Source organism: Pseudophryne corroboree, chromosome 2, assembly GCF_028390025.1.
Source record: "Pseudophryne corroboree isolate aPseCor3 chromosome 2, aPseCor3.hap2, whole genome shotgun sequence".
Lineage (NCBI taxonomy): Eukaryota > Metazoa > Chordata > Amphibia > Anura > Myobatrachidae > Pseudophryne > Pseudophryne corroboree.
This window is the reverse complement of record NC_086445.1, coordinates 58,331,813-58,355,767: the sequence shown is the minus strand read 5'-3', so window position 1 is coordinate 58,355,767 and position 23,955 is coordinate 58,331,813. Positions and strand designations below refer to the sequence as shown.

Genomic DNA, 23,955 nt, shown 5'->3' with positions numbered 1-23,955 from the left:
TAACACCGTGGGTGTTCCAGTCAGTGTATGTGTTCCCTCCTCTGCCTCTCATACCAAAAGTACTGAGAATTATACGGCAAAGGGGAGTAAGAACGATACTCGTGGCTCCGGATTGGCCAAGAAGAACTTGGTATCCGGAACTTCAAGAGATGCTCACGGACGAACCGTGGCCTCTACCTCTAAGAAAGGACCTGCTCCAGCAGGGGCCTTGTTTGTTCCAAGACTTACCGCGGCTGCGTTTGACGGCTTGGTGGTTGAACGCCGGATCCTGAAGGAAAAAGGCATTCCAGATGAAGTCATCCCTACCCTGGTCAAGGCCAGGAAGGACGTAACCGCAAAACATTATCACCGCATTTGGCGAAAATATGTTGCGTGGTGGGAGGCCAAGAAGGCCCCTACAGAGGAATTTCAACTGGGTCGTTTCCTCCATTTCCTGCAAACAGGACTGTCTATGGGCCTAAAATTAGGGTCCATTAAGGTTCAATTTTCGGCCCTGTCGATTTTCTTCCAAAAGGAACTGGCTTCAGTGCCTGAAGTTCAGACATTTGTAAAAGGGGTACTGCATATACAGCCTCCTTTTGTGCCTCCAGTGGCACCTTGGGATCTCAATGTTGTGTTGAGTTTCCTAAAGTCACATTGGTTTGAACCACTCACCACTGTGGACTTAAAATATCTCACATGGAAGGTGACGATGCTGTTAGCCCTGGCTTCAGCCAGGCGTGTGTCAGAATTGGCGGCTTTATCATATAAAAGCCCTTATTTAATATTTCATTCTGACAGGGCAGAATTGAGGACTTGTCCTCAATTTCTACCTAAGGTGGTTTCTGCATTTCACATGAAGCAACCTATTGTGGTACCTGCGGCTACTAAGGACTTGGAGGATTCCAAGTTGCTTGACGTGGTCAGGGCCCTGTAAATATATGTTTCCAGGACGGCTGGAGTCAGAAAATCTGACTCGCTGTTTATCCTGTATGCACCCAACAAACTGGGTGCTCCTGCTTCTAAGCAGACGATTGCTCGTTGGATTTGTAGTACAATTCAGCTTGCACATTCTGTGGCAGGCCTGCCACAGCCAAAAATCTTAAAATGCCCACTCCACAAGGAAGGTGGGCTCATCTTGGGCAGCTGCCCGAGGGGTCTCGGCTTTACAACTTTGCCGAGCAGTTACTTGGTCAGGAGCAAATACGTTTGTAAAATTCTACAAATTTGATACCCTGGCTGAGGAGGACCTGGAGTTCTCTCATTCGGTGCTGCAGAGTCATCCGCACTCTCCCGCCCGTTTGGGAGCTTTGGTATAATCCCCATGGTCCTTACGGAGTTCCCAGCATCCACTAGGACGTTAGAGAAAATAAGAATTTACTTACCGATAATTCTATTTCTCGTAGTCCGTAGTGGATGCTGGGCGCCCGTCCCAAGTGCGGACTGTCTACAATACTTGTATATAGTTATTGTTAACTAAAAGGGTTATGGTTGAGCCATCTGTTGAGAGGCTCTGTTATGTTCATACTGTTAACTGGGTATAATATCACGAGTTATACGGTGTGATTGGTGTGGCTGGTATGAGTCTTACCCGGGATTCAAAATCCTTCCTTATTGTGTACGCTCGTCCGGGCACAGTATCCTAACTGAGGCTTGGAGGAGGGTCATAGGGGGAGGAGCCAGTGCACACCAGGTGATCCTAAAGCTTTCTTTAGATGTGCCCTGTCTCCTGCGGAGCCGCTATTCCCCATGGTCCTTACGGAGTTCCCAGCATCCACTACGGACTACGAGAAATAGAATTATCGGTAAGTAAATTCTTATTTTTTTCAAGTGGTGCCTTAATGCGATCTATTCTGTATGCTTTATTTGTAATAATATGGTTTGATGCATATTGCTACATTGGTGTTTCACTTAAAGTAATTAGCATTGTGCTTCTTTATCCATTTGTTGTTTTTTCCTAATTGGGTTTATGGGTTATGTTCTCAATTTCTGCTGTATAGCAGTTCTACTATTGCTAATTAATATGTCCTTGTATGGTCAAGCAGTCTGTAGTGATCTCACCATGATCAGTAATATTTAACTCAGTCATGGAATAATTCTCACTGTACATCATTTACGGGTTATATGGGTTAATTAGTTTATTCATTGGTTTCTAGGCAACGGCTGCCGGGATCCGGTGCAAACGCGGCACCCGTCGCACGTTGTGTGACGTCATCCACTGCAGCCACGGCCCCGGGACCATGAGCCTAACACTGTGGGTGTATTTTCTATATAAGGTATGTGGTTTGTATTGTTCTGTATCCTGACGAAAGTTTTTGAAATAAAACTGAAACGTTGATAAGTAGGCTGTAGTGCCGGTTTTCTTTCAGCACCTAGAAAGTCCTTTGAGTGCCGCCTAAACTCCGTTACTTATACATTCCACTATCAGTGGTAAGGAGGGCACCAAGGCGATTCCTGACTTGTTAGACGGAGTGCCAGCCAACGCAACGACTCTATATATATATATATATATAATTTTTTTTTTCTCTAACGTCCTAGTGGATGCTGAGGACTCCGTCAGGACCATGGGGATTAGCGGCTCCGCAGGAGACAGGGCACAAAAATAAAGCTTTAGGATCAGGTGGTGTGCACTGGCTCCTCCCCCTATGACCCTCCTCCAAGCCTCAGTTAGGTTTTTGTGCCCGTCCGAGCAGGGTGCAATCTAGGTGGCTCTCCTAAAGAGCTGCTTAGAAAAAGTTTTTAGGTTTTTTATTTTACAGTGAGTCCTGCTGGCAACAGGCTCACTGCAACGAGGGACTTAGGGGAGAAGAAGTGAACTCACCTGCGTGCAGGATGGATTGGCTTCTTAGGCTACTGGACACCATTAGCTCCAGAGGGATCGAACACAGGCCCAGCCATGGAGTCCGGTCCCGGAGCCGCGCCGCCGACCCCCTTGCAGATGCCGAAAAGCGAAGAGGTCCAGAAACCGGCGGCAGAAGACTTTTCAGTCTTCATGAGGTAGCGCACAGCACTGCAGCTGTGCGCCATTGTTGTCACACACTTCACACCAGCGGTCACGGAGGGTGCAGGGCGCTGCAGGGGGCGCCCTGGGCAGCAATGAGAATACCTTATTCTGGCTAAAAAATACATCACATATAGCCCCTGGGGCTATATGGATGTATTTAACCCCTGCCAGGTCTCTCAAACTCCGGAGAAGAGCCCGCCGAAATAGGGGGCGGGGCCTATCTCCTCAGCACACAGCGCCATTTTCCTGCTCAGCTCCGCTGCGAGGAAGGCTCCCAGGACTCTCCCCTGCACTGCACTTCAGAAACAGGGTAAAACAGAGAGGGGGGGGCACTTTTTTTTGGCGTTTTTGATATATATTAAGCTGCTATAAGGGAGACAACACTTCTATAGGGTTGTTCCTATATATTTATAGCGCTTGGGTGTGTGCTGGCAAACTCTCCCTCTGTCTCCCCAAAGGGCTAGTGGGGTCCTGTCTTCGATAAGAGCATTCCCTGTGTGTCTGCTGTGTGTCGGTACGTGTGTGTCGACATGTATGAGGACGATGTTGGTGTGGAGGCGGAGCAATTGCCGGTAATGGTGATGTCACCCCCTAGGGAGTCGACACCGGAATGGATGGCTTTGTTTATGGAATTACGTGATAATGTCAGCACATTACAAAAATCAGTTGACGACATGAGACGGCCGGAAAACCAGTTAGTACCTGTACAGGCGTCTCAGACACCGTCAGGGGCTGTAAAACGCCCTTTACCTCAGTCGGTCGACACAGACCCAGACACGGACACCGAATCTAGTGTCGACGGTGAAGAAACAAACGTATTTTCCAGTAGGGCCACACGTTATATGATCACGGCAATGAAGGAGGCTTTGCATATCCCTGATACTGCATGTACCACAAAAAGGGGTATTATGTGGGGTCTGAAAAAACTACCTATAGGTTTTCCTGAATCAGACGAATTGAATGAAGTGTGTGATGAAGCGTGGGTTAACCCCGATAGAAAACTGCTAATTTCAAAGAAGTTATTGGCATTATATCCTTTCCCGCCAGAGGTTAGGGCGCGCTGGGAAACACCCCCTAGGGTGGATAAGGCGCTCACACGCTTATCAAAACAAGTGGCGTTACCGTCTCCAGAAACGGCCGCCCTCAAGGATCCAGCGGATAGGAGGCTGGAAACTACCCTGAAAAGTATATACACTCATACTGGTGTTATACTGCGACCAGCCATCGCCTCTGCATGGATGTGCAGTGCTGGGGTGGTTTGGTCGGATTCCCTGACTGAAAATATTGATACCCTAGATAGGGACAGTATTTTATTGACTTTAGAGCAAATAAAGGATGCTTTTCTTTATATGCGAGATGCTCAGAGGGATATTTGCACTCTGGCATCGAGAGTAAGTGCGATGTCCATATCTGCCAGAAGAAGTTTATGGACGCGACAATGGTCAGGTGATGCGGATTCCAAACGGCATATGGAAGTATTGCCGTATAAGGGGGAGGAATTATTTGGGGTCGGTCTATCGGATTTGGTGGCCACGGCAACAGCCGGGAAATCCACCTTTTTACCTCAGGTCCCCTCCCAACAGAAAAAGACACCGTCTTTTCAGCCGCAGTCCTTTCGTTCCTATAGGAACAAGCGGGCGAAAGGACAGTCATATTTGCCCCGAGGCAAAGGAAAGGGTAAGAGAGTGCACCAAGCAGCTTCTTCCCACGAGCAGAAGCCCCCCCCCGGCTTCTGCAAAGCCCTCAGCATGACGTTGGGGCTTTACAAGCGGACTCAGGGGCGGTGGGGGGTCGACTCAAGAATTTCAGCGCACAGTGGGCTCACTCACAGGTGGACCCCTGGATCCTGCAGATAGTATCTCAGGGTTACAGGTTGGAATTCGAGAAGTCTCCCCCTCGCCGGTTCCTAAAGTCTGCTCTGCCAACATCTCCCTCAGACAGGGCGACGGTATTGGAAGCCATTCACAAGCTGTATTCTCAGCAGGTGATAGTCAAGGTACCCCTCCTACAACAGGGAAAGGGGTATTATTCCACACTATTTGTGGTACCGAAGCCGGACGGCTCGGTAAGACCTATTCTAAATCTGAAATCTTTGAACCTGTACATACAAAAATTCAAGTTCAAGATGGAGTCACTCAGAGCAGTGATAGCGAATCTGGAAGAAGGGGACTTTATGGTGTCCCTGGACATCAAGGATGCTTACCTGCATGTCCCAATTTGCCCTTCACATCAAGGGTACCTCAGGTTCGTGGTGCAAAACTGTCATTATCAGTTTCAGACGCTGCCGTTTGGATTGTCCACGGCACCTCGGGTCTTTACCAAGGTAATGGCCGAAATGATGTTTCTTCTGCGAAGAAAAGGCGTATTAATTATCCCTTACTTGGACGATCTCCTGATAAGGGCAAGGTCCAGGGAACAGCTAGAGGACGTAGTAGCACTAACCCAAATAGTGCTGCAACAGCACGGGTGGATTCTGAATTTTCCAAAATCTCAATTGACCCCGACGACACGTCTGCTGTTCCTGGGAATGATTCTGGACACGGTTCAGAAAAAGGTGTTTCTTCCGGAGGAGAAAGCCAGGGAGTTATCCGAACTTGTCAGGAACCTCCTAAAACCAGGAAAAGTGTCTGTGCATCAATGCACAAGAGTCCTGGGAAAGATGGTGGCTTCTTACGAAGCGATTCCATTCGGCAGATTCCACGCACGAACTTTTCAGTGGGATCTGCTGGACAAATGGTCCGGATCACATCTGCAGATGCATCAGCGGATAACCTTATCGCCACGGACAAGGGTGTCTCTTCTGTGGTGGTTGCAGAGTGCTCATCTGTTAGAGGGCCGCAGATTCGGCATACAGGACTGGGTCCTGGTGACCACGGATGCCAGTCTGAGAGGCTGGGGAGCGGTCACACAGGGAAGAAACTTCCAGGGAGTATGGTCAAGCCTGGAGATGTCTCTTCACATAAATATACTGGAGCTAAGAGCGATTTACAATGCTCTAAGCCTGGCAAAACCCCTGCTTCAGGGTCAGCCGGTGTTGATCCAGTCGGACAACATCACGGCAGTCGCCCACGTAAACAGACAGGGCGGCACAAGAAGCAGGAGAGCAATGGCAGAAGCTGCAAGGATTCTTCGCTGGGCGGAAGATCATGTGATAGCACTGTCAGCAGTGTTCATTCCGGGAGTGGACAACTGGGAAGCAGACTTCCTCAGCAGACACGATCTACACCCGGGAGAGTGGGGACTTCATCCAGAAGTCTTCCACAGGATTGTGAACCATTGGGAAAAACCAAAAGGTGGACATGATGGCGTCTCGCCTCAACAAAAAACTGGACAGGTATTGCGCCAGGTCAAGAGACCCTCAGGCAATAGCTGTGGACGCTCTGGTAACACCGTGGGTGTTCCAGTCAGTGTATGTGTTTCCTCCTCTGCCTCTCATACCAAAAGTACTGAGAATTATACGGCAAAGGGGAGTAAGAACGATACTCGTGGCTCCGGATTGGCCAAGAAGAACTTGGTACCCGGAACTTCAGGAGATGCTCACGGAAGATCCGTGGCCTCTACCTCTAAGACGGGACCTGCTTCAGCAGGGACCGTGTCTATTCCAAGACTTACCGCGGCTGCGTTTGACGGCATGGCAGTTGAACGCCGAATTCTAAGGGAAAAAGGCATTCCGGAAGAGGTCATTCCTACACTGGTAAAAGCCAGGAAGGAGGTGACTGCACAACATTATCACCGCATTTGGAGAAAATATGTTGCGTGGTGTGAGGCCAGGAAGGCCCCCACGGAGGAATTTCAATTGGGTCGATTCCTACATTTCCTGCAAACAGGATTGTCTATGGGCCTCAAATTGGGGTCCATTAAGGTTCAAATTTCGGCCCTGTCGATTTTCTTCCAGAAAGAATTGGCTTCAGTTCCTGAAGTCCAGACTTTTGTAAAAGGAGTACTACATATACAGCCCCCGGTTGTGCCCCCAGTGGCTCCGTGGGACCTTAATGTAGTTTTGGATTTTCTCAAATCCCATTGGTTTGAGCCACTCAAATCGGCGGATTTGAAATATCTTACATGGAAAGTAACCATGCTACTGGCCCTGGCTTCAGCCAGGAGAGTGTCAGAATTGGCGGCTTTATCCTATAAAAGCCCATATCTGATTTTCCATTCGGACAGGGCAGAACTGCGGACGCGTCCGCATTTTCTGCCTAAGGTGGTGTCAGCGTTTCACCTGAACCAGCCTATTGTGGTGCCTGCGGCTACTAGCGAATTGGAGGATTCCAAGTTGCTGGACGTTGTCAGGGCATTGAAAATATATATTTCAAGGACGGCTGGAGTCAGAAAATCTGACTCGCTGTTTATACTGTATGCACCCAACAAGCTGGGTGCTCTTGCTTCTAAGCAGACAATTGCTCGTTGGATTTCTAGCACAATTCAACTTGCACATTCTGTGGCAGGCCTGCCACAGCCTAAATCTGTCAAGGCCCATTCCACAAGGAAGGTGGGCTCATCCTGGGCGGCTGCCCGAGGGGTCTCGGCATTACAACTCTGCCGAGCAGCTACGTGGTCGGGGGAGAACACGTTTGTAAAATTCTACAAATTTGATACCCTGGCTAAAGAGGACCTGGAGTTCTCTCATTCGGTGCTGCAGAGTCATCCGCACTCTCCCGCCCGTTTGGGAGCTTTGGTATAATCCCCATGGTCCTGACGGAGTCCCCAGCATCCACTAGGACGCTAGAGAAAATAAGATTTTACTTACCGATAAATCTATTTCTCGTAGTCCGTAGTGGATGCTGGGCGCCCATCCCAAGTGCGGATTGTCTGCAATACTTGTACATAGTTATTGTTACAAAAAAATCGGGTTGTTATTGTTGTGAGCCGTCTGTTCAGAGGCTCCTACGTTTGTCATACTGTTAACTGGGTTCAGATCACAAGTTGTACGGTGTGATTGGTGTGGCTGGTATGAGTCTTACCCGGGATTCAAAATCCTTCCTTATTGTGTACGCTCGTCCGGGCACAGTATCCTAACTGAGGCTTGGAGGAGGGTCATAGGGGGGAGGAGCCAGTGCACACCACCTGATCCTAAAGCTTTATTTTTGTGCCCTGTCTCCTGTGGAGCCGCTAATCCCCATGGTCCTGACGGAGTCCCCAGCATCCACTACGGACTACGAGAAATAGATTTATCGGTAAGTAAAATCTTATTATACACTGCTCAAAAAAATAAAGGGAACACTAAAATAACACATCCTAGATCTGAATGAATTAAATATTCTTATTAAATACTTTGTTCTTTACATAGTTGAATGTGCTGACAACAAAATCACACAAAAATTATTAATGGAAATCAAATTTATTAACCCATGGAGGTCTGGATTTGAAGTCACCCTCAAAATTAAAGTGGAAAAACACACTACAGGCTGATCCAACTTTGATGTAATGTCCTTAAAACAAGTCAAAATAAGGCTCAGTAGTGTGTGTGGCCTCCACGTGCCTGTATGACCTCCCTACAATGCCTGGGCATGCTCCTGATGAGGTGGCGGATGGTTTCCTGAGGGATCTCCTCCCAGACCTGGACTAAAGCATCCGCCAACTCCTGGACAGTCTGTGGTGCAACGTAGCGTTGGTGGATGGAGCGAGACATGATGTCCCAGATGTGCTCAATTGGATTCAGGTCTGGGGAACGGGCGGGCCAGTCCATAGCATCAATGCCTTCGTCTTGCAGGAACTGCTGACACACTCCAGCCACATGAGGTCTAGCACTGTCTTGCATTAGGAGGAACCCAGGGCCAACCGCACCAGCATATGGTCTCACAAGGGGTCTGAGGATCTCATCTCGGTACCTAATGGCAGTCAGGCTACCTCTGGCGAGCACATGGAGGGCTGTGCGGCCCCCCAAAGAAATGCCACCCCACACCATTACTGACCCACTGCCAAACCGGTCATGCTGGAGGATGTTGCAGGCAGCAGAACGTTCTCCTTGGCGTCTCCAGACTCTGTCACGTCTGTCACATGTGCTCTGTGAGAACCTGCTTTTATCTGTGAAGAGCACAGGGCGCCAGTGACGAATTTGCCAATCTTGGTGTTCTGCACGGTGTTAGGATGTAAGCACAACCCCCACCTGTGGATGTCGGGCCCTCATACCACCCTCATGGAGTCTGTTTCTGATCGTTTGAGTAGACACATGCACATTTGTGGCTTGCTGGAGGTCATTTTGCAGGGCTCTGGCAGTGCTCCTCCTGTTCCTCCTTGCACAAAGGCGGAGGTAGCGGTCCTACTGCTGGGTTGTTGCCCTCCTACGGTCTCCTCCGCGTCTCCTGATGTACTGGCCTGTCTCCTGGTAGCGCCTCCATGCTCTGGACACTACGCTGACAGACAAAGCAAACCTTCTTGCCACAGCTCGCATTAATGTGCCATCCTGGATGAGCTGCACTACCTGAGCCACTTGTGTGGGTTGTAGGGAGGTCATACAGGCACGTGGAGGCCACACACACTACTGAGCCTCATTTTGACTTGTTTTAAGGACATTACATCAAAGTTGGATCAGCCTGTAGTGTGTTTTTCCACTTTAATTTTGAGGGTGACTCCAAACCCAGACCTCCATGGGTTAATAAATTTGATTTCCATTGATAATTTCTGTGTGATTTTGTTATCAGCTCATTCAACTATGTAAAGAACAAAGTATTTAATAAGAATATTGCATTCATTCAGATCTAGGATGTGTTATTTTAGTGTTCCCTTTATTTTTTTGAGCAGTATATATATATATATATATATATATATATATATATATATATATATATATATATATATATATATATATATATATATATATATATATATATACACACATCCAATTAGTAGGCACTCCAAGTCTCCAATCAGGTTAACTGCCGCGGTACACAGCTCACAGGTAAATGTAGACGGGGCAGACAGCGGCACTCATGATGGACTTATACAGAAAACAAGACACCCAGGTCTAGCAGCAACGTTTTGGATTTTACTCCGTCCTCAGGGTAGAGGTTTCAGCAAGAACAAACAAACAGTGTACATACCTATACCTTCAAGAAAGACAGTGTGTCCATCTGCATCTCTCAGCGCCGCTGGGGCCGCCCGCACTTCCGGTTTCCAGATTCCAGATTCCAGTGACTCCAGCACGCAGCACTACGATCCCGGCAGCGTTAGCACGGCAACCCGCTACAACAGCGGCGGTGAGCGCTAGAGGACAAAATACATAAATATAAACACAGTGTGAAAAAATAACATCACCTTAGGACAGGCATGTCCAAACTGCGGCCCTCCAGCTGTCAGAGAATGCTAAAGCTGTGTCAGGGCATGCTGGGATGTGTAGTTTCACAACAGCTGGAGGGCCGCAGTTTGGACATGCCTGCCTTAGATGACAGAATGGGCACATCATTACAGGCATTATATATGGGTGTCTTGTTTCTTGTATAAGTCCGTCTTGAGTGCCGCTGTCTGCCCTATATATACACAGTATATATATATATATATATATATATATATATATATATATATATATATATATTTTTTTTTTAACAAAAAGTAACCTTTTTTCTGCGCTATACCTCTAGTCTCAGACCACTAAGAAATACCTTCTGTCAGATGAGGTATAAAGAGTAGATATGAAAAGGAAAAATAAGATTTTACTTACCGATAAATCTATTTCTCGTAGTCCGTAGTGAATGCTGGGACTCCGTAAGGACCATGGGGAATAGCGGCTCCGCAGGAGACAGGGCACAAGAATAAAAGCTTTAGGATCAGGTGGTGTGCACTGGCTCCTCCCCCTATGACCCTCCTCCAAGCCTCAGTTAGGATACTGTGCCCGGACGAGCGTACATAATAAGGAAGGATATTGAATCCCGGGTAAGACTCATACCAGCCACACCAATCACACCGTACAACTTGTGATCTGAACCCAGTTAACAGTATGATAACAACGAAGGAGCCTCTGAAAAGATGGCTCACAACAACAATAACCCGATTTAGTTAACAATAACTATGTACAAGTATTGCAGACAATCCGCACTTGGGATGGGCGCCCAGCATCCACTACGGACTACGAGAAATAGATTTATCGGTAAGTAAAATCTTATTTTCTCTGACGTCCTAGTGGATGCTGGGACTCCGTAAGGACCATGGGGATTATACCAAAGCTCCCAAACGGGCGGGAGAGTGCGGATGACTCTGCAGCACCGAATGAGAGAACTCCAGGTCCTCCTCAGCCAGGGTATCAAATTTGTAGAATTTAGCAAACGTGTTTGCCCCTGACCAAGTAGCTGCTCTGCAAAGTTGTAAAGCCGAGACCCCTCGGGCAGCCGCCCAAGATGAGCCCACTTTCCTTGTGGAATGGGCTTTCACAGATTTTGGCTGTGGCAGGCCTGCCACAGAATGTGCAAGCTGAATTGTACTACAAATCCAACGAGCAATAGTCTGCTTAGAAGCAGGAGCACCCAGCTTGTTGGGTGCATACAGGATAAACAGCGAGTCAGACTTTCTGACTCCCGCCGTCCTGGAAACATATATTTTCAGGGCCCTGACAACGTCAAGTAACTTGGAGTCCTCCAAGTCCCTAGTAGCCGCAGGCACCACAATAGGTTGGTTCATGTGAAGGGCAGAAACCACCTTAGGGAGAAATTGAGGACGAGTCCTCAATTCTGCCCTGTCAGAATGAAAAATTAAGTAAGGGCTTTTATATGATAAAGCCGCCAATTCTGACACACGCCTGGCTGAAGCCAGGGCTAACAGCATCGTCACCTTCCATGTGAGATATTTTAAGTCCACAGTGGTGAGTGGTTCAAACCAATGTGACTTAAGGAACCTCAAAACAACATTGAGATCCCAAGGTGCCACTGGAGGCACAAAAGGAGGTTGTATATGCAGTACCCCTTTTACAAATGTCTGAACTTCAGGTACTGAAGCCAGTTCTTTCTGGAAGAAAATCGACAGGGCCGAAATTTGAACCTTAATGGACCCTAATTTTAGGCCCATAGACAGTCCTGTTTGCAGGAAATGGAGGAAACGACCCAGTTGAAATTCCTCTGTAGGGGCCTTCTTGGCCTCACACCACGCAACATATTTTCGCCAAATGCGGTGATAATGTTTTGCGGTTACATCCTTCCTGGCTTTGACCAGGGTAGGGATGACTTCATCTGGAATGCCTTTTTCCTTCAGGATCCGGCGTTCAACCGCCATGCCGTCAAACGCAGCCGCGGTAAGTCTTGGAACAGACAAGGCCCCTGTTGGAGCAGGTCCTTTCTTAGAGGTAGAGGCCACGGGTCTTCCGTGAGCATCTCTTGAAGTTCCGGGTACCAAGTCCTTCTTGGCCAATCCGGAACCACGAGTATCGTTCTTACTCCTCTCCTTCTTATGATTCTCAGTACTTTTGGTATGAGAGGCAGAGGAGGGAACACATACACTGACTGGTACACCCACGGTGTCACCAGAGCGTCCACCGCTATTGCCTGAGGGTCCCTTGACCTGGCGCAATATCTGTCTAGTTTTTTGTTTAGACGTGACGCCATCATGTCCACCTTTGGTTTTTCCCAACGGTTTACAATCAGGTGGAAGACTTCTGGGTGAAGTCCCCACTCTCCCGGGTGAAGGTCGTGTCTGCTGAGGAAGTCTGCTTCCCAGTTGTCCACTCCCGGAATGAACACTGCTGACAGAGCTATCACATGATTTTCCGCCCAGCGAAGAATCCTTGCAGCTTCTGCCATTGCCCTCCTGCTTCTCGTGCCGCCCTGTCTGTTTACGTGGGCGACTGACGTGATGTTGTCCGATTGGATCAATACCGCCTGACCCTGAAGCAGGGGTTTCGCTTGACTTAGGGCATTGTAAATGGCCCTTAGTTCCAGAATGTTTATATGAAGAGATGTTTCCATGCTTGACCACAAGCCCTGGAAATTTTTTTTTTCCCTGTGTGACTGCCCCCCAGCCTCTCAGGCTGGCGTCCGTGGTCACCAGGACCCAATCCTGAATGCCAAATCTGCGGCCCTCTAGTAGATGAGCACTCTGCAGCCACCACAGAAGAGACACCCTTGTCCTTGTCGACAGGGTTATCCGCTGATGCATCTGAAGATGCGATCCGGACCATTTGTCCAGTAGATCCCACTGAAACGTTCTTGCATGGAATCTTCCGAATGGAATCGCTTCGTAAGAAGCCACCATTTTTCCCAGGACCCTCGTGCACTGATGCACTGACACCTGGCCTGGTTTTAGGAGGTTCCTGACTAGCTCGGATAACTCCCTGGCCTTCTCCTCCGGGAGAAACACCTTTTTTTTGGACTGTGTCCAGAATCATTCCTAGGAACAGTAGACGTGTCGTTGGAATCAGCTGCGATTTTGGAATATTTAGGATCCACCCGTGCTGACGTAACACTACCTGAGATAGTGCTACTCCGACTTCTAACTGTTCCCTGGACCTTGCCCTTATCAGGAGATCGTCCAAGTAAGGGATAATTAAAACGCCTTTTCTTCGAAGAAGAATCATTTCGGCCATTACCTTGGTAAAGACCCGAGGTGCCGTGGACAACCCAAACGGCAGCGTCTGAAACTGATAATGACAGTTTTGTACTACAAACCTGAGGTACCCTTGGTGAGACGGGTAGATTGGGACGTGGAGATAAGCATCCTTGATGTCCAGAGACACCATATAGTCCCCTTCTTCCAGGTTTGCTATCACCGCTCTGAGTGATTCCATCTTGAATTTGAACCTCTTTATGTAAGTGTTCAGGGATTTTAGATTTAAAATTGGTCTCACCGAGCCGTCCGGCTTCGGTACCACAAACAGCGTGGAATAATACCCCTTTCCCTGTTGTAGGAGGGGTACCTTGATTATCACCTGCTGGGAATACAGCTTGTGAATGGCTTCCAAAACTGCCTCCCTGTCGGAGGGAGACTTTGGTAGAGCAGACTTCAGGAACCGGCGAGGGGGAAACGCCTCGAATTCCAGTTTGTACCCCTGCGATACCACCTGTAGAATCCAGGGGTCCACTTGCGAGTGAGCCCACTGCGCGTTGAAATTCTTGAGACGGGCCCCCACCATGTCTGAGTCTGCTTGTAAAGCCCCAGCGTCATGCTGAAGACTTGGCAGAAGCAGGGGAGGGCTTCTGCTCCTGGGAAGCGGCTGCATGGTGCAGTCTTTTTCCCCTTCCTCTGCCCCGGGGCAGGAAAGAATGGCCTTTAGCTCGCTTGTACTTATGGGAACGAAAGGACTGAGTTTGAAAAGACGGTGTCTTTTTCTGCTGATGTGAAGTGACCTGGGGTAAAAAGGTGGATTTTCCAGCCGTTGCCGTGGCCACCAGGTCCGATAGACCAGCCCCAAATAACTCCTCCCCTTTATACGGCAATACTTCCATATGTCGTTTGGAATCCGCATCGCCTGACCACTGTCGCGTCCATAACGCTCTTCTGGCAGAAATGGACATAGCACTTACTCTTGATGCCAGGGTGCAAATATCCCTCTGTGCATCACGCATATATAGTAATGCATCCTTCAAATGCTCTATAGTTAACAGTATATTGTCCCTATCCAGGGTATCAATATTTTCAGTCAGGGAATCCGACCACGCGACGCCAGCACTGCACATCCAGGCTGAAGCGATTGCTGGTCGCAGTATAACACCAGTATGTGTGTATATACTTTTAAGAATATTTTCCAGCCTTCTATCTGCTGGTTCTTTGAGGGTGGCCATATCAGGAGACGGTAACGCTACTTGTTTAGATAAACGTGTGAGCGCCTTATCTACCCTAGGGGGTGTTTCCCAACGTGTCCTAACCTCTAACGGGAAAGGATATAGTGCCAATAATTTTTTAGAAATTAGCAGTTTTTTGTCGGGGGAAACCCACGCTTTATCACACACCTCATTTAACTCATCTGACTCAGGGAAAACTATTGGTAGTTTTTTCACACCCCACATAATACCCTTCTTTGTGGTACTTGTAGTGTCAGAAATGTTCAAAGCTTCCTTCATTGCCGTGATCATGTAACGTGTGGCCCTACTGGACATTACGTTTGTCTCCTCACCGTCGACACTAGACTCAGTATCTGTGTCTGGGTCTGTGTCGACCCACTGAGGTAACGGGCGTTTTAGGGCCCCTGACGGTGTCTGAGACGCCTGGACAGGCACTAATTGATTTGCCGGCTGTCTCATGTCATCAACCGTTCTTTGCAAAGTGCTGACATTATCACTTAATTCTTTAAATACGATCATCCAGTCAGGTGTCGACTCCCTAGGGGGTGACATCACTAACCCAGGCAATTGCTCCGCCTCCACATCATTTTCCTCCTCATACATGTCGACACACACGTACCGACACACAGCACACACACCGGGAATGCTCTGATAGAGGACAGGACCCCACAAGCCCTTTGGAGAGACAGAGGGAGAGTCTGCCAGCACACACCAAGCGCTATATATATATACAGGGATAACCTTATATAAGTGTTATTCCCTTATAGCTGCTGTTTATATAGTTTTTAGCTGCCAATAGTGCCCCCCCTTCTCTTTTTTACCCTGATTCAGTAGCAAGTCTGCAGGGGAGAGTCAGGGAGCCGTCCTTCCAGCGGAGCTGTGAGGGAAAATGGCGCTTGTGTGCTGAGGAGATAGGCTCCGCCCCTTCACAACGTCCTTATCTCCCGCTTTTTCTGTTAAAAATGGCAGGGGTTAAAATACATCCATATAGCCCCAGAGCTATATGTGATGTATTCTTTAGCCAATCTAAGGTATATCATGTTATATTGCGTCTCAGGGCGCTCCCCCCCAGCGCCCTGCACCCTCAGTGACCGGAGTGTGAAGTGTGCTGAGAGCAATGGCGCACAGCTGCGGTGCTGTGCGCTACCTTAGTCTGAAGACAGGATCGTCTTCTGCCGCCGATTTCACCGGACCTCTTCGCTCTTCTGGCTCTGTAAGGGGGCCGGCGGCGCGGCTCCGGGACCCATCCAGGCTGAACCTGTGATCGTCCCTCTGGAGCTAATGTCCAGTAGCCTAAGAAAGCCGATCCACTCTGCACGCAGGTGAGTCCGTTTCTTCTCCCCTTAGTCCCACGATGCAGTGAGCCTGTTGCCAGCAGGACTCACTGAAAATAAAAAAACTAAAATATACTTTTATTCTAAGCAGCTCAGGAGAGCCACCTAGCCTGCACCCTTCTCGTTCGGGCACAAAAATCTAACTGAGGCTTGGAGGAGGGTCATAGGGGGAGGAGCCAGTGCACACCACCTGATCCTAAAGCTTTTATTCTTGTGCCCTGTCTCCTGCGGAGCCGCTATTCCCCATGGTCCTTACGGAGTCCCAGCATCCACTAGGACGTCAGAGAAAGGTTCTAGTGGGAGCCAATACGCCTTTAGAATAACTATGTTTAAAAGTTTTTATTCATACACAAATGGACGACATTTACAACTTAAATATTCGTCTTTGGTACAAATTACTAAAAATTCAGTAAAATGATATAACAATCTTATATAAACACATGTTTCAGTTGATGTGAGGATTTTACAATCAGGTGATCACAATCAGATCTTTGTGGTGAAGGCTTTATGAATCCGAAATCGCGAAACCCAACGCGTTTCGTCCGTTAGGACTTCATCAGGGGTTAACAATCTAAATAGTTACAGAGGGAAATACATAAATCACTTAATCTTCATAACTAATTCCAAATCAATATAAAATTATCATAATGAATACTATGCTGAAATCAAGTATAGATGGACATACATACCAGTTCTTATAATAGATTGGATTACCACTGGTTATGACTGGTTAGGGTTCTCAATGTTACATCCAATTACAAGTATGTTTTCAATTAATATGGTATCTGAAATATTACCATTATAATAATCAAAAAAACATTCTACCTATATATACAACATAGAACAAAAAACAAAGAACAAATAAGAGGGAAGATAGAATCAAAAGGTGTGGACCTTGTGACAGGATTCAACAGATTTGTCAAGTATATTAAATTCTCATTAGTAATATATGGGATATATAGTATGTAATGTGAACCTATCACTCTTAGCATTGCTTCTATTCAAATAGTAGGAATATATATAAGGAGGTTATAATAATGGCACCTAATCAAGGGTTCATAATAAAAAGTATATATAATTCACCATAACCAAACATAAGTATATATAATGTAATTCAATAAGCAATACATACCTAAATAGATTACATCATAACAGAAAATGACAATTTAGGTTGAAGTTAGGTGATGTTATATTCCCTAAAGGGATAAGGGCAAAACATTTCTTTACCACTCAAGTGTAATATACAGATGTTATTTAGAAGAAATATTGTTGTGTCCATCTTATAGACCACTATTATAACAAAGATGGTACCAACAGTATTCTTTACAATTTGAGTTCAACAAACAATCAATACATTCTGCTCACTTATATATAGGAGACCATACTGATGTCGGTTTATTTGGACAGTTCTTTATCCTTCTAATTGATATTAATTCTGTAGGGAATTCCATTATATTAGGCTTATTATATACTAATTAATGAAAGACAATTGCTAATTAATCAATACCATATAAATATAGAAAGCATTAACTATCATTGTGAAGCTGAATAGAAGCACAGTGTTGTAGATGACCCTTTTTACTGATATTGCTGTGATTCATCTCTATCACATAACTCTTTAACCATCAGGAACTAGAGCTTAAATATTGACATCATGTGGCACTTAATTTAGTTAATCCATTTCTTACCTAATCTCATCAGGGATAATGGAACCCTACAGTCCACCTCGGCTTCAATAAGTATCACCAAAAAGGACTTTAATAAATTACCAATCCTGAACAGTACTGCTCCCTATAATTAAGGAATCAGTGATTTAAAATTAAGATTTAAAAACGGATTATATTAATAGCACAAGTAAGTGGTTAATCCACATAGTAGGCTCCATTCTTTGATTAGCAAGATCAAGGAGACTTTCATCACAATAATCAAAAAGAATAGTAACCAAACAAATTTTAAACTTACTTCTTACTGGGACATGCACCACCTCACAGGATCACAACCACAAATGAGAGGCAGTGTGGGGCATCCTTTTATACCTCCCTGAATATTACATCACTTCCTGTTAGCCTCAAAGGACCAATTTTTAGTTTAATAATAGATTTATATATCCAACATTACAATGAATGTACCTCATTAGTTATTTTATTTATATTTTTATTTTTATTTAAGAACACTGCCACCTGTTCTTAAAAAAGAGGAAACAATTTGAACGCTTTATGCGTTCCATTACCGGCGCCGCGTGCGTGTCATCGCACTTCCGGTTCCGGCGGAAGTGCGTCAACTTGCGTGTCACGGCATCCCGATACGTGTCACGGCCCCGCACTTCCGGTTCCGGCGGAAGTGCGTCAGCGAATGCTTCTTGCCGTGAAACACTAGGAAAATCTATGTGATGCAAAGATACAAATATCAATTACTAAGGCTGATAACAATTCCTTCATGGGTCTAGCCATAATGTGTACTGTAATTATAGTTAATCGCTATTACACCAATTGGTTTTAAAAATAAATTAAATTAAGTGCTAACTACTCCAATTTTTCAATTAATCAATTAGACTGAAATTAGTGATAATATAGGTGAATATTGATGTAATGGATTGATTTAAATTACTCATATATGCTATAGAAAAAATCTCATAACATTATTATTATCTAAAAGTGAAAATTTATAGTGAGTGACATATATTCATAGTGTTTTACTAATATTTATCACTTAATGTATATATTATTATTTAATTATTTAATAGAAAAAAACTCATATTTTTACTATAAGTGACTATATTCAGTGTCATAAAAAAATTTTTTATATATAATTTTATAATTTTGTTTTGTGGTAAAAATAAGATTTTACTCACCGGTAAATCTATTTCTCGTAGTCCGTAGCTGATGCTGGGGACTCCGTAAGGACCATGGGGAATAGCGGCTCCGCAGGAGACTGGGCACAGCTAAGAAAGAATTAGGACTACCTGGTGTGCACTGGCTCCTCCCACCATGACCCTCCTCCAGACTTCAGTAAGGATACTGTGCCCGGAAGAGCTGACACAATAAGGAAAGGATTTTGAATCCCGGGTAAGACTCATACCAGCCACACCAATCACACCGTATAACTCGTGATATTATACCCAGTTAACAGTATGAACATAACAGAGCCTCTCAACAGATGGCTCAACCATAACCCTTTTAGTTAACAATAACTATATACAAGTATTGTAGACAGTCCGCACTTGGGACGGGCGCCCAGCATCCACTCCGGACTACGAGAAATAGATTTACCGGTGAGTAAAATCTTATTTTCTCTAACGTCCTAGTGGATGCTGGGGACTCCGTAAGGACCATGGGGATTATACCAAAGCTCACAAACGGGCGGGAGAGTGCGGATGACTCTGCAGCACCGAATGAGAGAACTCAAGGTCCTCCTCAGCCAGGGTATCAAATTTGTAGAATTTTGCAAACGTGTTTGCCCCTGACCAAGTAGCAGCTCGGCAAAGTTGTAAAGCCGAGACCCCTCGGGCAGCCGCCCAAGAAGAGCCCACTTTCCTCGTGGAATGGGCTTTTACAGATTTAGGCTGCGGCAGGCCAGCCACAGAATGCGCAAGCTGAATTGTGCTACAAATCCAGCGAGCAATACTCTGCTTTGAAGCAGGAGCACCCATCTTGTTTGGTGCATACAGGATAAATAGCGAGTCAGTCTTCCTGACTCCAGCCGTCCTGGAAACATAAATTTTCAAGGCCCTGACTACGTCCAGTAACTTGGAGTCCTCCAAGTCCCTAGTAGCCGCAGGCACCACGATAGGTTGGTTCAAGTGAAAAGCTGATACCACCTTAGGAAGATACTGGGGACTAGCCCTCAATTCTGCCCTATCCATATGGAAAATCAAATAGGGGCTTTTGCATGACAAAGCCGCCAATTCTGCCACCCGCCTTGCCGAAGCCAAGGCCAAAAGCATGACCACTTTCCACGTGAGATATTTTAAATCCACGGTTTTGAGTGGCTCAAACCAATGTGACTTTAGGAAACCCAACACCACGTTGAGGTCCCACGGTGCCACTGGAGGCACAAAAGGAGGCTGAATATGCAGCACTCCCTTGACAAATGTCTGAACTTCAGGCAGTGAAGCCAGTTCCATTTTGGAAGAAAATCGATAGAGCCGAAATCTGGACCTTAATGGAACCCAATTGTAGGCCCATAGTCACCTCTGACTGTAGGAAGTGCAGAAATCGACCTAGCTGAAATTTCTCCTCTGGGGCCTTCCTGGCCTCACAGTACGCAACATATTTCCGCCATATGCGGTGATAATGGTTAGCGTTCACTTCTTTCCTAGCTTTAAATAGCGTAGGGATAACTTCCTCCAGAATTCCGTTTTCCTTCAGGATCCGGCGTTCAACCGCCATGCCGTCAACGCAGCCGCGGTACGTCTTGAAACAGACAGGCCCCCTGCTGCAGCAGGTCCTGTCTGAGCGGCAGAGGCCATAGGTCCTCTGAGATCATTTCTTGGAGTTCTGGTTACCAAGCTCTTCTTGGCCAACCCGGAACAATGAGTATAGTTCTTACTCCTCTCCTTCTTATTATTCTCATTACCCTGGGTAAGAGAAGCAAAGAAGGGAACACATACACCGACTGGTACACCCACGGTGTTACCAGAGCGTCCACAGCTATCGCCTGAGGGTCCTTGACCTGGCGCAATATCTTTGTAACTTTTAGTTGAGGCGGGACGCCATCATGTCCACCTGTGGCCGTTCCCAAAGGTGTACAATCATTTGGAAGACTTCTGGATGAAGTCCCCACTCTCCCGGGTGGAGGTCGTGTCTTCTGAGAAAGTCTGCTTCTCAGTTGTCCACTCCAGGAATGAACACTGCTGACAGTCCTAACACATGATTTTCCGCCCATCGGAGAATCCTTGTGGCTTCTGCCATCGCCATCCTGCTTCTTGTGCCGCCCTGTCGTGTACATGAGCGACCGCCGTGATGTTGTCTGACTGGATCAGCACCGGCCGGTGTTGAAGCAGGGGTATAACCTGACTTAGGGCATTGTAAATGGCCCTTAGTTCCAGAATATTTATGTGTAGGGAAGTCTCCTGACTTTTCCATAGCCTTGGGAGTTTCTTCCCTGTGTGACTGCCCCCCAGCCTCGAAGGCTGGCATCCGTGGTCACCAGGACCCAGTCCTGTATGCCGAATCTGTGGCCCCCTAGAAGATGAGTACTCTGCAGCCACCACAACAATGACACCCTGGCCCTTGGAGACAGGGTTATCCGCCGATGCATCTGAAGATGCGACCCGGACCACATGTCCAACAGATCCCACTGGAAAATCCTTGAATGGGACCTGGCGAATGGAATTTCTTCGTAAGAAGCTACCATCCTTCCCAGGGCTCGCGTGCATTGATGCACCGACACCTGTATACGTATTAGGAGGTCTCTGTCTAGAGACGACAACTCCTTGGACTTCTCCTCCGGGAGAAACCCTTTTTATCCTGTTCTGTGTCCAGAACCATACTCAGGAACAGTAGACGCGTCGTAGGAACCAGCTGCGACTTTGGAATATTCAGAATTCAGCCGTGCTGTTGTAGCACTTCCCGAGATAGTGCTACTCCGCCGAACAACTGCTCCCTGGACCTCGCCTTTATAAGGAGATCGTCCAAGTACGGGATAATTATTTCGTCCATTACCTTGGTAAATACCTCGGTGCCGGGGACAGACCAACGGCAACGTCTGGAATTGGTAATGACAATCCTGTACCACAATTTTGAGGTACTCCTGGTGAAAAGGGTAAATAGGGACATGCAGGTAAGCATCCTTGATGTCCAGTGATACCCTCCAGGCTTGCAATAATCGCCCTGAGCGATTCCATTTCGAACTTGAACCTTCGTATATAAGTGTTCAAGGCTTTCAATTTTAGAATGGGTCTCACCGAACCGTCTGGTTTCGGTACCACAACATTTTGGAATAGTAACCCCGGCCTTGTTGGAGGAGGGGTACCTAGATTTCACCTGCTGGAAGTGCAGCTTGTGAATTGCCGCCAGTACTACCTTTCTCCGAGGGCAGCAGGCAAGGCTGAGGTGAGGTACCGGCGAGGGGGAGTCGCCTTGAACTCCAGCCTGTATCTCTGTGATACTATTTGCAGAACCTAGGGATCCACCTGTGGGCAAACCCACTGGTCCCTGAAGTTCCCGAGACGCGCCCCTACCGCACCTGTCTCCACCTGTGGAGCCCCAACGTCAAGCGGTGGACTCAGAGGAAGCGGGGGAAGATTTTTGATCCTGGGAACTGGCTGCTGGTGCAGCTTTTTCCTTCTTCCCTTGTCTCTGTGCAGAAAGGAAGCGCCTTTGACCCGCTTGCTTTTCTGAAGCCGAAAGGACTGTACCTGAAAATACGGTGCTTTCTTAGGCTGTGAGGAAACCTGAGGTAAAAAAAAATTTCTTCCCAGCTGTTGCTGTGGATACGAGGTCCCAGAGACCATCCCCAACAATTCCTCACCCTTATAAGGCAGAATCTCCATGTGCCTTTTATAGGCAGCATCACCTGTCCACTGCCGGGTTTCTAATACCCTCCTGGCAGAATGGACATTGCATTAATTCTGGATGCCAGCCGGCAAATATCCCTCTGTGCATCCTTTATATATAAGACAACGTCTTTAATATGCTCTATGTTAGCAAACTATTTTCCCTGTCTTAGAGTATTAATATTATCTGACAGGGTATCAGACCACGCTGCAGCAGCACTATTTATGCTGAGGCGATTGCAGGTCTCAGTATATAACCTGAGTGTGTATATACAGACTTCAGGATAGTCTCCTGCTTTTTATCAGCAGGCTCCTTCAAGGTGGCCGTATCCTAAGACGGCAGTGCCACCTTTTTTGACAAACGTGTGAGCGCCTTATCCACCCTAAGGGATATCTCCCAACGTGACCTATCCTCTGGCGGGAAAGGGTACGCCATCAGTAACTTTTTAGAAATTACCAGTTTCTTATTGGGGGAACCCACGCTACTTTACACACTTCATTCATTCATCTGATGGGGGAACAAAACACTGGCTGCTTTTTCTCCCCAAAAATAAAACCCCTTTTATGTGGTACTTGGGTTCATGTCAGAAATGCGTAACACATTTTTTATTGCCGAGATCATGTAACGGATGTTCCTAGTGGATTGTGTATATGTCTCAATCTCGTCGACACTGGAGTCAGACTCCGTGTCGACATCTGTGTCTGCCATCTGAGGTAACGGGCGCTTTTTTTGAGCCCCTGATGGCCTTTGAGACGCCTGGGCAGGCGCGGGCTGAGAAGCTGGCTGTCCCACAGCTGTTTTACGTCATCCAGCCTTGTAAGGAGTTGACATTGTCGTTTAATACCTTCCACCTATCCATCCACTCTGGTGTCGGCCCCACAGGGGACGACATCCCATTTATCGGCCTCTGCTTTACCTCCACGTAACCTTCCTCATCCCACATGTCGACACAGCCGTACCGACACACAGCACACACACAGGGAATGCTCTGACTGAGGACAGGACCCCACAAAGTCCTTTGGGGAGACAGAGAGAGAGTATGCCAGCACACACCAGAGCGCTATATAATGCAGGGATTAACACTATAACTGAGTGATTTTCCCCCCAATAGCTGCATGTATAAACAATATTGCACCTAAATTTAGTGCCCCCCTCTCTTTTTAACCCTTTGAGCCTGAAAACTACAGGGGAGAGCCTGGGGAGCTGTCTTCCAGCTGCACTGTGAAGAGAAAATGGCGCCAGTGTGTCTGAGGGAGATAGCTCCGCCCCTTTTTCGCGGACTTTTCTACCGCTTTTTTATGGATTCTGGCAGGGGTATTTATCACATATATAGCCTCTGGGGCTATATATTGTGATATATTTGCCAGCCAAGGTGTATTTATTGCTTCTCAGGGCGCCCCCCCCCCCCCCAGCGCCCTGCACCCTCAGTGACTGGAGTGTGA

General features: G+C 47.0%; 1 long non-coding RNA gene across 4 annotated transcripts in view; it reads right to left on the bottom strand.

The window, feature by feature from the left end:
* The window catches only part of LOC135050495 (uncharacterized), a 39,233-nt gene that overhangs the window by 11,088 nt on the left and 4,190 nt on the right, over nt 1–23,955 (bottom strand). For 2 of the 4 annotated variants that reach the window (XR_010241628.1, XR_010241630.1), the window contains exons 3-6: nt 17,705–17,807; nt 17,149–17,212; nt 16,706–16,801; nt 10,024–10,186 (exon numbers count right to left, since the gene is read on the bottom strand). This is a non-coding gene — a long non-coding RNA (uncharacterized LOC135050495). Of the gene's footprint in view, nt 1–10,023; nt 10,187–16,340; nt 16,588–16,705; nt 16,802–17,148; nt 17,213–17,704; nt 17,808–23,955 lie in introns of those variants that run through there. The other 2 variants (XR_010241627.1, XR_010241629.1) reach the window with 2 other exon arrangements.